At 38.8% G+C, this 16,151-nt stretch overlaps 1 protein-coding gene and 2 long non-coding RNA genes across 8 annotated transcripts in view; 1 reads left to right on the top strand and 2 right to left on the bottom strand.

Annotated features, from left to right (window-relative positions):
• The window catches only part of LOC114137938 (signal-induced proliferation-associated 1-like protein 2), a 115,132-nt gene that overhangs the window by 21,776 nt on the left and 77,205 nt on the right, over window positions 1–16,151 (top strand). For 5 of the 6 annotated variants that reach the window (XM_028006814.1, XM_028006812.1, XM_028006817.1 and 2 more), the window contains exon 2: window positions 2,728–2,875. The exons of the other annotated variant lie outside the window; for it this stretch is intronic. The gene's annotated coding sequence lies outside the window, so the exon portion shown is untranslated. The remainder of the gene's footprint in view (window positions 1–2,727; window positions 2,876–16,151) is intronic. 6 annotated transcript variants of the gene reach the window in all.
• On the bottom strand, window positions 7,697–10,390 carry LOC114137940 (uncharacterized). Its single transcript, XR_003594135.1, has 3 exons — window positions 10,264–10,390; window positions 7,892–8,019; window positions 7,697–7,808 (listed from the first exon to the last, which is right to left on the bottom strand). It is a non-coding gene; the product is annotated as an uncharacterized LOC114137940 (long non-coding RNA).
• Window positions 11,005–15,538, bottom strand: LOC114137941 (uncharacterized). Its single transcript, XR_003594136.1, has 2 exons — window positions 15,503–15,538; window positions 11,005–11,412 (listed from the first exon to the last, which is right to left on the bottom strand). It is a non-coding gene; the product is annotated as an uncharacterized LOC114137941 (long non-coding RNA).

The following is a 16,151-nucleotide window of genomic DNA, read 5'->3' as shown; positions in this document are numbered from 1 at the left end:
AGTATTTGACACAAATTTTAGCTCTATAATTAGCTAAATTCATCATATTTTTATTTCCCTCTATATGTATGTTAGGGGCAGAGGTGACTTCTCTGAGAAGAGTTGCTTTAACCAGTATTTGCAAATATTTTTTGCACAGATAAGCAAAATCAAAATGATTAAGGAGTGGATTTTTAAAGCTCTTATAATGTTATTTTATTAGCATTTTTAGCCCTGTTTCATCACAAACTATTACGTGCAGTCTCTGTAAATTCCTGAAATTTCCAAAAGGACAGCTATATTTCCAAATCCAGCATTTTTCACAACACGGGAGAAGTTTAGAAGCTCAAAAACGTAAAACCAAGCAGCTTTTCTGCAATGCGTTAAGCCTTTAAGTCTGCTCTTGGTCAGTTCTCCTCTTTGTTACTTTGAATAAATGAAATTGCTTGCACCTGTCAAAGTCCACCTCTGTCGTAGCAACCTGAATGAACAGACATACATTTGCAGAAAATAGTTTATATTTAATTAGTGTCTTACAGCTTTTGTTCTTCAATTTCAACCATCTGACGACAGGTTTCACACCAAAACGTATTGCTATTTGCATAACCTGTTAGCATGTAGATATGATGCGTTTATTGATCAGAAACAAATTAGATTCCTGAGCTTCTGACAGGGTGTTGGCTGGTAAGGTCCAGCCAAGCAGAAGCCAAGTTGGTCACCAGCAGATTTCTTTGTGCATTTCTAAGATATGAGGCAATAATCTTATTCAGCGGTTCTGTTATCAGCCTGGTATGTTTAATCAGACCCAGAGTCTGCATTTTCAGACAAAGCCCTGCTCTGTCGTTTGATTATTTGACTTGGGCTATCAGTGCCGTGGCTTGAGCTCAGCTCTCACTTGATGGATTGCTGGTAGTAATTATGTTAATCATGGTACCAAAAAGGTCGTCCTTTCAGAGCTGCGGCGCTAATTTTATTCCATAGATGGCTGTCATCCTAAAGCGCTGGAATTTAGAAACACAGGAGCTGATTCATGTGTTTTATGTTTGCACTTTCTAGTTTAATAAATGCATCAGAGGAATAATTGTATTGTCAATGTTTAGGGAGGAGCACTTAAAGAACTAAATGGATTTTTTTTAAGTGTTGTGATTCACTTCTTAATGTGCATGAATGTAATTTTTACATTTTACAACTACTGTAAAATGCCTTATTTATGTTTCTAGAAAAACATAATTCAGAATTGGCATTAAGATTAGCATTACAAAGACACATGCTCTGCTGCAAACAGTGCATCATCAGGTCTTATACAGATACGTGCAGTCTGTTAATGTTCACTGCATCTTTTGGCCATTTATTTTCCCCACTTTTCCACTTTTTTTTCAAATCCAAATGAATAATTACAAATCTGAAGTCAGTCTTTTTGTTCTTGTCAGCATCTGCTGTCAAGAGCAGGAGTTATTTGTAGAGGTGCTTCAATAAATCAGCCCTGATTTTCTTAATTTCCTTAATTTTGGGAGATCTGACATTGGCCGCTATTTACATGAGAAGCAGATCTTATCCACCAATCTTATCTACTTCTGGAAAGGTCTGAAAATAAGCCACTGTCATCTTTTGCTCTGCTGGGAGAGAGAGACTGACAGACCCTCCCACCAGGTCAAATCTGCATGAGCGCGGTTAACAATAGTCACCCCATTGTTGCCAACTAAACGACTCTCGCTAAATTAATCGACTTTTCAGACAAAAAATTGGCATTGTCCAAATTAAAGACAGTTCAATGTATTATAAAACATAAGTATTATGTTTTTGATAATATGCAGCCATATAGTATTTCAGATTTGTTTTTAATCACCATTTATCATCCTGAGAAGCTACAGTACTTCAATAACAGAAAGTAGGAAGGAACGAATTGGTGGGTTGAAATGGGAAGAGGTGAACTGACCAGATGCCCACCAGTCAATTGAATTGTGTTATTATTTAGACAATAATCAAGCCTGAGATTCATTGTATTTTATTTGAGTTATTTTATCTCTGAAGCTTCATAGTTTGCACCTTAATATTTCTTTCTTGTTACATCACTAGATAAATATCTTAAACCTTCCTGCTGTTTATGCTGAAGGTAAAAGATCACATATGGAGTATGAATGCAGGGATTATCAGTTTTAAAGAAAGGTTATTGCTCTCTGCAGCTTAGTCTTTCTTCATCTCGGTGTGTTTAAGTTGGAAAGTGGATTTCTAGCTCTGTTTGCCACACATGCATGCAGTCTCTCAGTAGATTCCGCTTCTTTCTGCAGCTTCAAATGTCAGTCATTGCATGTAACATGGAAGGTCACAAGCTTGACCTAGGGGATCTTTTCCTGGAAACAATGCCTATTGCTTCCCTCCATTTTTTCTTGTCCTTCCTGTCACAGCCTTCAAGCTTTGAATGTCACGGTCTTCCCTCCTTCCCCCCAAACACCAACACTCAGCATTCCCTCCTTCCCCTCCTGCACAACCACCCACTTTCCCTTACAAATGCAAATGATGCAGGCTTATTCAGCTGTTGGTGGTAGGTTTGTCGTAGGGGGGAGGGAGCTGTGCATTAAGAGGCAGCTGTATGCATTTCACAAAACTTCCTCCCTGATCATCACACCTATATTTTGCACTCTCCTTAGTTTTCTTCATGTGCTTGCAAACAAGTAGTTCCTTAAATGATCTGGAGAAACAGATCTCTGCCGTGCAGCGCTTTGAATCCTGTTTCCTTTGTGTTTTCAGGAGGCTCGTGCTCAACAAGTGGCTGATGGATTTAATGCACTTGAACAGCATCTCTGCAGTAGCTTCATTACCACGGTGTCTCACAGGACACTTTGCCCTTTGCTTTGAGATTTTATGGCTTTGATAGAACCGAGACTCTCTAGATGAGGTAAGCATGTTTGCTCTTGATTTGAAATGCAATTTGTTTGCATCTTTATGTTGCTTTTTTACATGCTTGCGCTAAATAAGGTTTATAAAAAGAGGAGTTTTGTTTTAGTCATATTTTAGTAATATCTTCACTGGAAAATGTATCAGTTGAGGAATTTATGAGCATATCTTTGCTGGACGCAGCTCTTGTGAGGTGAATAAACCAGTGATTCATCTGCGTCTGGTCTGCTCTTCCCTGTAGTTATCATCTCTTTGCATCCGCTGGTTGAGTAAAGCTTCTTCTGTGTCAGCAGCAGGGCTTGTAGCTGCTGCCCAGAAGTCTGAATTATCTCACATATGCCAGATTTCTGTCAGCAACATCACACTGAGTGTGGAAAACAAACTTTAAGAGGGAAAGAAGAAGTGAGAGATGGTCCAGTGACACTAGTGCATGCTGAGGTCAGAAAGTATTAATGCTGCTCCCCAGATGATGTTTGTGTGAATGTGTTTGCGTCAGTGTTCTCAACTTTTAGCAGTGTCACATAGCTTCCCGACTTCCCTCTTTTGGTGCACTGTTTCTTGCTGATAATGTAGCGGTGTGGACTCTGACTGACCTCAGCTGACGTGTAGAAACACAGAGCTTCCCAGAGCGTTCGATCTGAACACCTCACAAGTCTCTTAGCAGCTTCCCCTTTGCGGGATGAGAGCGCTCTTCTCACCACATTTCTCTCCCGTTTCCCTGAGAAAGCGTGATCCGCCAGCAGGCAGCCGGCGGTTTGGAAGTAGCCCGAAAAGCAGCAGGAAGCTGTGGGAAGTGACAGAGGGAGGGATGTGTGCTGATGGAAAGAGGTGCTGTTTTATTCTTGGGACCTGCTGGGCCACATCAACCCGGCACGTCCTGATCTGCCCCACCGTCGCAGGGAGGTCCGCTGTGGCTGGGCCCATTTCAGGGAGAGACAGATGGTCCCTTTTGGAGAAGGGCCACTGCACAGCGCTCTCTGTTTGTGGGACTCTGCTGGAGCAGGCAGGACCAAACGTGGCCTCCTTCTGTTGGGAACATTCAGGAGACCTTTAAAACTTCTAGGGTTTGATTTGATATATAACCTTAAAGCCACTTTTATTTTGCTCAATGAATCTGTTAATCTAAATGATTAATTTCTCTCCCTCATAGAATAGAATAGAATAGAATAGAAGTACTTTATTCATCCCAGCAGGGAAATTACTTCACAGTTACAGCATAGAGACAAGACACAATAACAACTACCACTGAGTAGTAGTTGTAGATAAAATAAAAAATAAAAATAAAATATAAAATGCTATAAATTGTAAAAATATAAAATGCTGTTAATATAAAAATCCTAATTGTATTTCAAATAATTTTTATAAGAAATATTTTGACTTTTTTGTTGTTTTTTTTACAAAATTTACATACTGCACCTTTAAAATGTAGAATAAAGTATTATCACAAGTATAGTAAAAAATAATTAAAATGACACACTTATTATGTACGAATAATAAAGCTTGAGTATTCATAATGTTAGTGAGACAGAAATGCCTCTTTAACGGAAAAACAATTTCCTTACGCTTTAGCTTAAATTTTCATATTTTAGCATGATTTTAACATTTCTATTCAACTTAAAAATTTGTTGTTTTATTTTATTGTCTGCTGCATTGTTTCTACAGTTTAAAATATGTTTATTGAGAGTCCAACGACAGCAAAATTATTGTTTCTGTAGCTATAGAATAACACGGTTTCACTTACACTTAATCACTTATAAGTAGGACAAATGGTTGAAATGTTTGCTGGTTGTGAGAAGGAACAAAGGCTTAATGTGATGTTTAAAGGAGCTCCACCCATCATGCTAACACTGCTTTACTGTGCTTTGAAACCACAGTAAAGCAATATATTACTCAGCACAATGGGAATGTTCACTTAAAAGCCTCAACTAAATTTAGCGGTTATGTACATTTAATATTTTTAAAAAACAGCAGCATATCTAATAAACAATAAATTACATTTGCTTTATTGTGGTTTGTAGCTGGTTTGTTTCAAATAATTGAACCTAATGGTGGATCTTGTCTAATGGATTACTCATCTAAATTTGATTTAAACTGGAGGAAGTTGGACTCTGTCTTTACTGTCAGTTCATCTGCAGCCTCTGGATATACAAAGCGTCCAAAGACTCCCATTTATCATCACCTAACTTTAATTACTTCCAAACTTTTGAAAACTTTAGCAGTTGAGAGGGTTTGCTGTTTGTTTTCTAACCTTTGTTAGAAAAGTGAAATAAAATTAAGAAGAAATCATAATATAATACAATATGCTGACTAAAATATTGATGTCAACAGATTATTATGGTTACGGTAGCCCTTCACTGCAAAAACACAACATTTTACCAAGTATTTTTGTCTAGTTTCTAGAGCAAATATGTTATTATGCTTGAAATAAGGCAAAACTAACTTAAAAGTAAGTTTTTAACAAGATATAAGGGCTTTTTCTAATGCGATCTATGCATCAGGCGAGTCAAGTTTACATTCAAAGCCTATATGGACGGACATCGAGATCGCGGCGTGTTTTGCTCATGTAGCGCTGCGTGATTGAAGCGTTTTGAGAGTTCGATGTGCGTCCACATACACTTTGAATGTAAACCTGATGCACCTGACGCTCAAAACGGTTTTGGTGTGAATGCAGCATAAGTGTCAAGCGTCTGACTTCAAAGTGCACATGTGTCCAAGTTGAATCGGCAGACATGTTTTTGACACGTGACACGTGTTCAGTGTGAACGCAGCGTAAGTTTAAAATTCCTTAATATTGATTAAAAAGTACTAGCTCCACTGGTTACACTAAAGTGAAATAATTTGCCAGTGGAACTAATATTTTCTCATCAATATTAAGGAATCATTGACTTAAACTCCTTTAACTATAAGCTGAAAAGTTACTTCTTAGTTAGTTTTGTCTTGTTTTAAGTGTAGTAAGATATTTCCACAACAAACTAGACCGAAAATACTTGTAAAATTTTGTATTATTTTTGCAGTGTACTTAACTTTCCCAGAAACTCGATGCTTTGTCAGTCCTGTTACCATGGTAACCATGTAGCCCTCCCAGTCACTTTTCAATAATATTTGATCAGAATAGACACTCTTTGTGACTATTCAAGTCCACGGCAGGATTTCAACACCACTTTAATCTGCCAATTAGCTGCTTTGTGCACCTAATATTCATCACAATTCTTGTTCTTTGTCAGTATGTAAAAAATGAAAAGGGGATCAGTTGTCCCGTCTATTTTAATTCTCAGATCACCCAGAAACATCTAAAGGACAATGGCAGTGTGCTGCCTGGCAGGCGCTGGGCTCACAGCCAGTTGGCAGTGCAACCAGGAAGAGACTCCCAGTTTCAGTTCAACCCAGAAGAGCTCTGTTCATGTGCACAACCAGAATTAACATGGCTGTACCGCATGAAATGAGGTTCAATGTAGCTCAACAAGAGCAGCTCTTTGTTTTTTGGACCAACATTTTTAAGGCCTCGCCCAGATTCACAGGTTATTCATGTCATTATTTGACTGGAGTTCAGTTCCCAGTTGTTAGTAATCTTGTTAATCTCTGCACATAAAGGTCTTCCTAAACCAATATCTGGCACTTGAACCTAAGAACACGGGAACCAATTTATTTGGCACATTTTAATTTTGCGCTAAAATCACTTAATGCCTTTAAAAGACTTAAAACTGGGTTATATTTCATAACCTTTATATTTTCCTAACCATATGCTTTGGGCCAGCTCTATTAGAAGAAATCTGACTTTGCAATTTGACGACTTGAAATTTGACTTTTTTTTTGTCTTTAAGAAGCTTCTGCTCTTAATGACACTCTTTCTTCAGCATGTCATCACAACGCTCCTCCATGATGCCGTTTACAACCGTTCCTAGGAGTTTTGGACTGAGAAGTAGTTTGTAAGATAAGTTCAGCAGATGGGAGGGAATAGAAAATAACATCATAACACAATATAAAGCTAAAAAACAGTTGATTTTACAGAAAACTCTCTCTTTGAAGAAACACCGGACCCTTTTATTGTACATCTAGTTCTCGTTGTTTCATAGTTTCAAAACGGCTGAGAGAAGTGTCTAGTGCTAACAAAGCTGTTTATAGATTTCTTTTTTTAATTAGAAGACCTCCAGATAACAATTGCAGCTTGAGGGTTGTCACACCAGATTGCTAAACTAATGCTTATGCAAGTGTCCGATGCATGAATCAATGGGTGGTTTAGGGACACCGACCTCGTTTGGATTTTCTCCTACAGACGGTTCTATAAATTATAAAAAATCAACTGGAGAAACATAGCAGCCACCGACCATCCCACTACTACCATCATGTTTGACTATTAGAATGAGGTCTTTTTTTGAAAATCTGTCTTAAGATTAAAACCAGCCTCATCAGTCCCAAAATTCCTCAACATTGTAAATGTAAGATGTGTTCTTTGTGTTCTTTTTGGTCTGCAGTGATGTTTGCCTTGGGAATCTCAGTTTTCACACAGCCTCTTTCTTATTGTTGTATCATAAAAACAGACGTCAGCTGAGGCCGATACTGGTTTAAATGTTGTTTCTAGGTAATTTTGTGATCTCGTAAATGAGACATCAATGAGGTTTTGCAGTAATTTTGGAAAGCCAGCCACCATTGTTCCATGTTTTCTGTCCGGTGATAGATATCCGTTTCTTTAAATTGACACATGATGTTGATTTTTGAAGTATTCCACTTTGACTTTGTGTGGTCGGAAAGTTTCTGCGACAATAAATTAAATCATCAACTGAAAACTTTTGTGCTTTATTTGTCTCATTAGAAAAACACCAAGCTCCGTTATGTGAAAGGCTATTCCTTTTTCCTATTCTCTTTTTCATTTAAATCCCATAATTTAAAAATCCTTTTTGTGCTGGAATCTGCTCCTTTTCTGTCTGCAGCAGCATCTGGTAGATATTAAGACGTTTGAATGTGGGCAGGAAATAAAAACAATTTACGATTTTGCACTTTGTGTTGGGTGAACACTTACTGTTTTCTCAACTACATAAAGTGCAGTCCATACATGGGATGACCCCTGAGCGTTAGCCTCAGCTGTGCAGCCGCCACATTCCAGATGGAGCCACAGACAATGCAACGCAGAGCAGACTGGAGGGGGGACTGATGTAGAAAAACAGGATAAAAGACCACAGCTACAAATAACCACTAGTCCAAACCCCAAAGTCCACAGCAAAGCAAACAGAACTCGTGTTTAATTTTACGTGCGAGTGAATTGATGTTGACAGATTAGGTGGGGTGAGTCGACCGTTGGAGGGCACTTGGGCAGAAAACTTCTCACACTTTGTCTGCAGTTTGTGGGAAGCAGAAGTTTTGTACTAACATCTTTTTAAAAGATTTCTTGTCTTATCCTTGGAGGTGAAACAGATTAAGAAGCAGCCGTCAGTGGTAAGAATCTTGAATACACAGTCTCCTTTTTTTTTCTCATCTGTTTTCTGCACCTGGGGCGCAGAGAGGACATTAGTGTAGGCATTTCCCACAGTCCAGTATGCGGCACAGTGCCCAGGGAATGAAGGGACAGTGATGGTTTATGTTTACTCATTGCTGGCTGACCTCCTTATTTATCTCCTCTGCTGATTGTTCTGCTGTCGTTGGGTCATGTCCAGTCCCGTCTGTGTGGGCTGAGATGTAAACAAAAAGCCTTTAATTGTTGCTCACCGTGGAAGCATGTGTACTGCACACAGCTTTCTGCGTTTCTTAAGATTTTTCTGGAGTTCAGGGGAGATATTTTAAATGACTGCAGGGTTTCCCCAGGAAAACTTGCTAAGCTTGGCGGTTGGGCGATACGGCAGTCATGCATCCAACGGTCCATTGTCTTTTTGAGAAAAAAAATCTTTAAAGTTGACAGAAAATTTGAAAATATCACTTGATAATTATGTGTTATTAAAAGATTGGAAGATTAATACCTGAAAACCAACCATAAAGTCTTAAAAATGCAAACATTTTAAAAGATTTAGCCTGGTGGGGCCACACGTAGAGCCTGGTGACCCGCCAGGTTTATAATACACTGGGAGAAACCCTGGGTTGCATTGATTTTGGTTGTGCTCGATAAGGTGGATTGTGGTTAAGTCTGATGCAATACGCAATTTCAGATAATTTCATAAAAACTTCCATTCTGAAGTTTAATATTTTCTGACTGTCAATTTTGTTTACAGACTTTATAATCCATTTTATTTGTGGTTTCTGTTGTGTGTAGGTCTTTATTTATTGTTTTTGGTTGTGTTTCAATTCTAGTGTAGACAAACTTGCATTTTTATCCCATAACTTGAAAATCAAAACAATGTTATAGTTTTTCGCAATAATTACTGGGACAATTTATCGCCCTGCAAAATTAGTTTTAGTAGCAGAGATAGCTTGGGAATCCTGGTGCAATGCATAAGACAAGATGGCAGATGAATAATTAAAAATGAAGAGACTTGGGCGCATTATGCATTCAAGATTAAAACATTTTGTGTCTTCACAGGCAATCCAACAGGTCTGTAACAGACGAGTTAATCCCTGCTTTGGGCTTTTTATTTTCACGGTATGCAGATAAAAACATGTAAAAGTGTCTGCAAATTCTTGTTCTCACCAAATCCTGCTGATCAGTAGACTCAGTCATGTGTTTAGGATGTCAACCCAGATGTAAGCCGGTTTGTGTTCTGTGTTAAATTCTTCAAAAGTATTTTATTTTTTTTGTTTTTAAACGAATAACAGTTTAAATATCGCAGTGAAATGAGCGTCACAATTTCTACAACAATAAGAATGTGATGCATTTATTTTTGACACATCTTAAAAGCAAACATTTGCTTTTCCTCCTGTCACACATTGTCTATCTGCCTGGTGTTTCTATGGCGATTGATGATATGCTGCTCTAAGAAAGTGACGTCTCTGCATCTCGGGTTAGATCAGGATTTTCATAAGCATCACAACTCAAATATACTGCAAATATCCTCTCTGTCCACAAAACAGACACATGTACTGTGCAGATTTACCAGCAAGGGTTTCCTATCTTTCCATTATTGCTGGCCTTCGTGAGAGACATATCTCTACATCCTAACTAATGGATGATGTTGCTGAATTGCTTAAATTCTGTAACTCATGCAATCCTGATTAACCTAAATAAACACTTGCAATCTTTTAGGATATTTTTGGATGAGCTTGGGTGTATTTCTCTTGTTTCCACATATCAGAGGGAGCTGAGTGCAACTAATTTCATTGGTTTCCATACCTCCTACTGAGGGTGTGACCCTGCTTTCACACTGGTCATTAAAATCTCAGCATTACTCCCTGCAGGCAATGCTTCCACACGTGGGTGTTCCTTTTGGAGCTCTAAGAAAGGGTGGAGTTAGAGAACTGGGCTCTTACCGGCTCAGATGCACTGAGGCATTGCTGTGTGCAGGAAGACGGGATAGGGGGTTGTCAATGGAGAGGCTTTGGCATCAGCGCTAATTGGGAGACTCTTCCCCGTTGTGACGCTGAATTGTTGGAGCCTGCAGATAAAAGAGTGAGAAGCTGAATGGTGCGTTTTGATTTAAACTTTCATAGCATCAGCGAGTGCGAGCAGTGGTGCAGATACACACTTAGAAAGTCTTAATACCCCTTCAGAAGGGTCCTCTGGTTATGGAAGCACTTGGGGAAAAAGGCATGCCTGGTTTCCCAGGCCCCTGTAATGAACTCTTAAGGCTAACATTGCCCAATTAATTGCATCTGCGGTTAAACTGAAGAAAACGCTTTGAGCGAGATTTGGCAAAACTCCCGCCCAACTCCTTTCTTCCTGCCCCACCGCTTTCTACTCTCCTCTTAACTTCGCATTCTACTTTGCAGTAACCCAGTTAGACTGAAGAATTGCTCCACCGAAGCAGAAACACAAGTGTTTTTTCATCAAACTAGAAAATGGCTGTCTAGTTACAGACGTGACCCCCCCTCTTACTGCAAGTGTGATGAATTTGATGCATCACACACACACACACCTCCAGTTTCCACTGCAACTTTGAAAACAGATGCTATTCTGTGAAGGATGGAAAGCAGAGCTCTTATTCGATTTTAAATCATGTCCTTGGAGGGTGGACTTGATCATTTTTGAGTATGGAGTGACATTGCAAGTGATTCATTGTTTTTATTGTGAGTTTATTGAGGAATCAAATAGTGGGCAGCAAGGCATAAAGAGTTTGCCTTCAGGTTTGTTTTCTTTCCACTCGGGTTCTTTTCCTTCCTGGCTGTTAACGATGAACACAATGTGACACATCCAAACATCTGATGGGATGCAACGTCTCCACAGAAGATGACGGCAGGCAGGTAACTGGAACAGAGACAAATGGGCTAATGCGTGTGCTGGGAAGAAGCTGTAAATTTGCTCCACGTGGCAACGCTGCCTGAATCAGTTTATGATGACTAGCATGAGCCGGAAATCTTCAGTAATCATCCTGGCTTGTATTTGACTCGGCTGCAGAGGGGGGAAGATGGTGACGGTTTTAGCTCGTCATCTTGGGGACGAGGCCGGCAATGACTTCCTGTCTGCAGCAAACAGAGGAGCATTTTTATGACTCAATTACACAAGGCTTCATTAAATGTAATTGACCTTAATCACAGGCTTGTTTTCACCTCCGGGCTCAGAATGGCATGGCAGCCCTGTCAGCCCAAAAAAAACCCAACATATTTGGCTTTGATGTTATGTGCATTTGATAGGATGTAGTGAAACGTTTTACAGTTTAGAGGAATATGGTTTCAAAATAATGTAAATACTGTTTTTAAGAGTTTGAAGCGATGCAGTCAGTAGTGTCAGGATCATGCAATAAAATCCTCCTGTGACATCTATGCAAATTTTGATATTTTGTGCAGACATGTTGTTTTGGTCACCTTTGTACATGAACCATCCAATTTACTAAAAACTGTGCAATATCAGCTTCACTCGGTGGTTCTTTAACATTTGGAAAAATACTGGGCTTCAGATACATCAATAAGGTCTCTCTGGACTTTCTGTCCATTTGGAGTCTGGGTGCCTTCATGTTAACTAGAGTCCAGCTGTGACAGATAAAGAAATTGACGACAAATATACCTTTCAGTTGAACAAGGGATAAAGCTGAGGTATGAAATGACTCTTATATGAACTAGTCAAACATCCAGATTGACCAGCAGGTCAAAAACTGAGATATCTGTTTTGTTTTTGAATCAAAAACCAGCTTGCACTTTGATGTATTTTCTTTAGTTAGGTACAAAACCCCCCTGATATGTTAAACATAATCTCTGATGTATAAATAGGGACGATCTTGTACTTCTTTTGTTTAGCAATTTTCTTTCTTTTTTTCTTTTTTTTTTTTTACAGTTTTCAGATTTTGCTAGTATATTTTGAAATGGCAGTCTGAAGTTTCAACAAATCCTAGATCTGTCGTAATATCCAGAAAACTTACTTTTGGCAAGTTTTGCTTCTTTGTTCTAGTTAACTTGAGAAATCCTGGTCCAGTTGCAAAAATATATATTTTTTCCGTTCCATAGATTGCAACATTTTCAATTTCAATCTGTAATAAAGTCTGATGAAACTCAACTCCTGAGACAGGTACACTGCACCAAATTTATGTTGGTCACATCCCTGGTTAGCTGTGCAGAGTTGAATAGAAAACAGCTGAAACAGTTTATTCAATTTGATGATGTTCAACGCAAATCACTAAGTTTATGAAGCAGGAGATCAACGTTTCCTCTAAGTTTTGTTCAAACTTGACTGTCAGTTTTATATATATCTACAGTACAGACCAAACGTTTGGACACACCTTCTAATTCAATGGGTTTTCTTTATTTTCATGACTATTTATAAGGCAAGAAATCCCACTTATTAACCTGACAGGGCACACCTATGAAGTGAAAACCATTTCAGGTGACTACCTCTTGAAGCTCATCAAGAAAATGCAGAGTGTGTGCAAAGCAGTAATCACAGCAAAAGGTTGCTACTTTGAAGAAACTAGAATATAAAGGGTATTTTCAGTTGTTTTACACTTTTTTGTTTAGTGCATATTTCCACATGTGTTGTTCATAGTTTTCATGCCTTCAGTGTCAATCCGCAATGTCAACAGTCATGAAAATAAAGGAAATTCATTGAATTAAAAGGTGTGTCCAAACTTTTGGTCTGTACTGTATATATATACAGAATCATCAGTAACTCATATCAAAACAGAAAGTAAACATGCTAGCTGTAGTGTAGACCATTTTCTTTTCAGGAAATTACAATTTTGAGACAAAATAGTTTTAAGAAAAACACATATTACTGCATCTGGAATGACATTGATAGGTGAGTAAAACTGATTTATCCACATTTGTTTTGAAAGTTACTGAATTTTCAAGCTATATACTGTATATTTCTTTTATTGTAGATAAGTATCTGACTGGATCAATATTGGAATCTGAGAAAAACTCCTGATCAGAACATCTGTAGCGACAATCGGTTTACATCCTGTTCAGTTGAAGTCTGCTTCTAGCAACAGAAGTGCATTAATCTCAGGGTGGTGGACTGAATGTACCCACTTTTCTGACAGTGTATTAATATCTATGGAGCCTTTAATCAGGCCACAATGTCAGGGGATTATTTTAAGACCTGGCTGAACTGCAGGGCAGCTCATCTGGATGAACCAAGATGAAAGACAGACTATCCAACATCAGAGACAGAAAATGAGTTCATTACTGTAATTAGGCCTCCATGTCTCTCCCTATCTCCATCCAGTCCCCTTGTACACCAGGCCCTGTGCCTAAAACAGGCCTAATAGCAGTGCATTACTCCAGTTAGCAGAGGGCTGCTGGAAAAGCAGACCTCCCACCCTCCATCTGTTGCCTCTCCTGTGCAGACGGCAACAAAAGAAAGGACAGAAAACAGCCTTCAGGTCACACTCCAGCAGGAATTCTGCTGACCAAGTAGCGCTCTCCATTGGTCGTGGGAACTGTGGGCTAGATGCAGAGTGAGACGTGTTATAACTACTGGCATCAATCATTTTGGTGGGGGAAAGTAGCTAGGAGAGAAAAGGCAAAGGAAACACAGACCACCATGTTCCCTGGCTTATCCTGTCCTGTCTCTGACATGAAATAAGGGCCTATTTGACCCCATTTAGCTACAGAAATGCAGACATGCTGGACTGTGTGTACATAAATAGTCTGGTCTGCTGTTTGTTAGTCTTATGTAAACAAGAGTTTAAGAAAATTCACTCAGAATGCTCTGTTTTTGAGCTGAACAATTAATAGCAGCATAATGCTTTTTATCCCAGATAACTTAAGGTATTTGTTAAGGTATCTTTTTCACTGGCAGCAGCGAAAGGTCAGACATGCTGTTTTGTTGCCTTGCAATCAGATTGCATTATGTCAGTGTCTTTGTTCTTCCTGTTCGCAGCCAGAAGTAAAGAAACGTCTCTGTTAAGAGTGTCAACTCTGATCCCGCTTCATGCACCGGTGCCACATTTTGCTGTTACCTGCCCTAATTGTGAGTGTGAAGAGGCAGCGTTTGGTCAACATGTGACATTTAGAGTTTGGCTGGAGTCGCTTCTGCTCCTTGTCACAACTTAAAGGAAAAATATTACTTTGATAAACGTCTTTGAAAATAAAAATCTTGTGTTTTTTGCCTTAACATTTTAATACTTTAATGTATCAATACGACAAAGCAAAGCATAATTGTGAACTTCAAATGAAATATGTAATTTTCTTATATTTATTTACATATTAAAATCATGCCTCTTTATTTTCATACTTATAAATAAAGCCCAGTGCAACCAATTTCCATGAGAAGTCACTTAATTAGTAAATTGAGTCACCTGTATGTAAAATAGCTATTTAAACACAAAGTTCTTGGAAATTTGTGGAGAACATTATTGGATTAACGGCATCATGAAGATCAAGGATTACACAGCATACAAGGAGAAAATTGTTAATTATAAAACAATATCCCAAACTTTAAATATCTCACAGAGTACTTTTAACCAGTTTTTCCAAATTGGTACAGAGAATGGCACAACTAACTAAATAAATAAACTAAATTCGTGGAGGTGCTGCAGCAATGGACCTTACCAAGCTCCGCCCACAACCGACCCACGTGACCGCAAGTCTCACAAGCAAAGCCTCGTGGCACGTTGTTTCTATGTAAACATGACTCGATTACTGCATCATTTCTAGCGGATTTTCACAATATATCAGCTTCTACAATGGACAGAGGAACTAACAAGTTCATGTCATCATCTGGGAGGATGTTACTGGTTTCTCAGTCACAAGCTGGTTGCAAACCTGAGGCCATCAGGTGTCAGTCAGTTATGGTAGATCTGAAATTTGGTTTGATGACCTCAATATGAGAAGCTACAGACTGATAGGAGGAACCAAAGAGCTCTGTAAAGGCAAAGGCAAATCTTCTGAAGCTGGGATATAATTAATTTAATTTCACATAATTACCACGGTAGAAGCCATTTGTTTGTTAAAATTTTATGAAATATATTTGTTCCATTTGATGTTTGTTGTGAATGACGTAAACTCACAAATGAACGAGGTCCAACGTTTAGAAACTACAGCGGCTGTAATGCGCCACAGCAAAGGTAAACAAAGGTAAAATAACCCGAACAGGTGATCAACTCAAAACCACTCCTACCTTTTTACTCTCTCTCTCTTTGTAGTTTAAGCACACCTGTTACCGTGGCAACCGCCTGCTCCCCGCAAGACGAGCAAATATTACGTTAAAAACATAACATTCAGTCCGTTACGATATCAAGTTTCCAGGCTTGATATTTATTTCTCGATTATTAATCAGCGCTTCCCTAACACAGCGATGGTTGATTGACTAGCTGTACTTGGTGCTAGCGTGGCTAACACGAGTAACAGTTTAGTCCAAAGTATTTTCTGCTAAAATAAAATCTTTAGTGTATGTCGGATACAGTACACATTGGATATTGATCTGTTTAGCTAACGTAAGACTGTGTAGCAGACAGGCTTCAAGGTGTAGAAGTTGTATCAGTTCTGCCATTATGCTGTACTTAGCTAACGGGAAGCTAAGTGTGTTTGTGAGACGGCCATGCACGTCTACATTGGATGATGCCCACGTAGAATGGGCATCAGCCAATGAAAAGCTGCCCCTCTGGTTAGGTGCATTGGCAGCTTAGCAGACTTTAACTATCCACATGAAAACTATCAGCTATGTACGGTACTCTGAATTATTCACTTATGAAATAGTGGGAGGAAAAAATATATTTTTTGGAAGAAAGCCATAAGAAATCCAGTTTCCATATTCCCATTTAGTGTAA

The sequence above is a fragment of the Xiphophorus couchianus genome, chromosome 22 (genome assembly GCF_001444195.1).
Source record: "Xiphophorus couchianus chromosome 22, X_couchianus-1.0, whole genome shotgun sequence".
Classification (NCBI taxonomy): Eukaryota; Metazoa; Chordata; class Actinopteri; order Cyprinodontiformes; family Poeciliidae; genus Xiphophorus; species Xiphophorus couchianus.
This window is presented reverse-complemented; position numbering and strand designations above follow the sequence as displayed.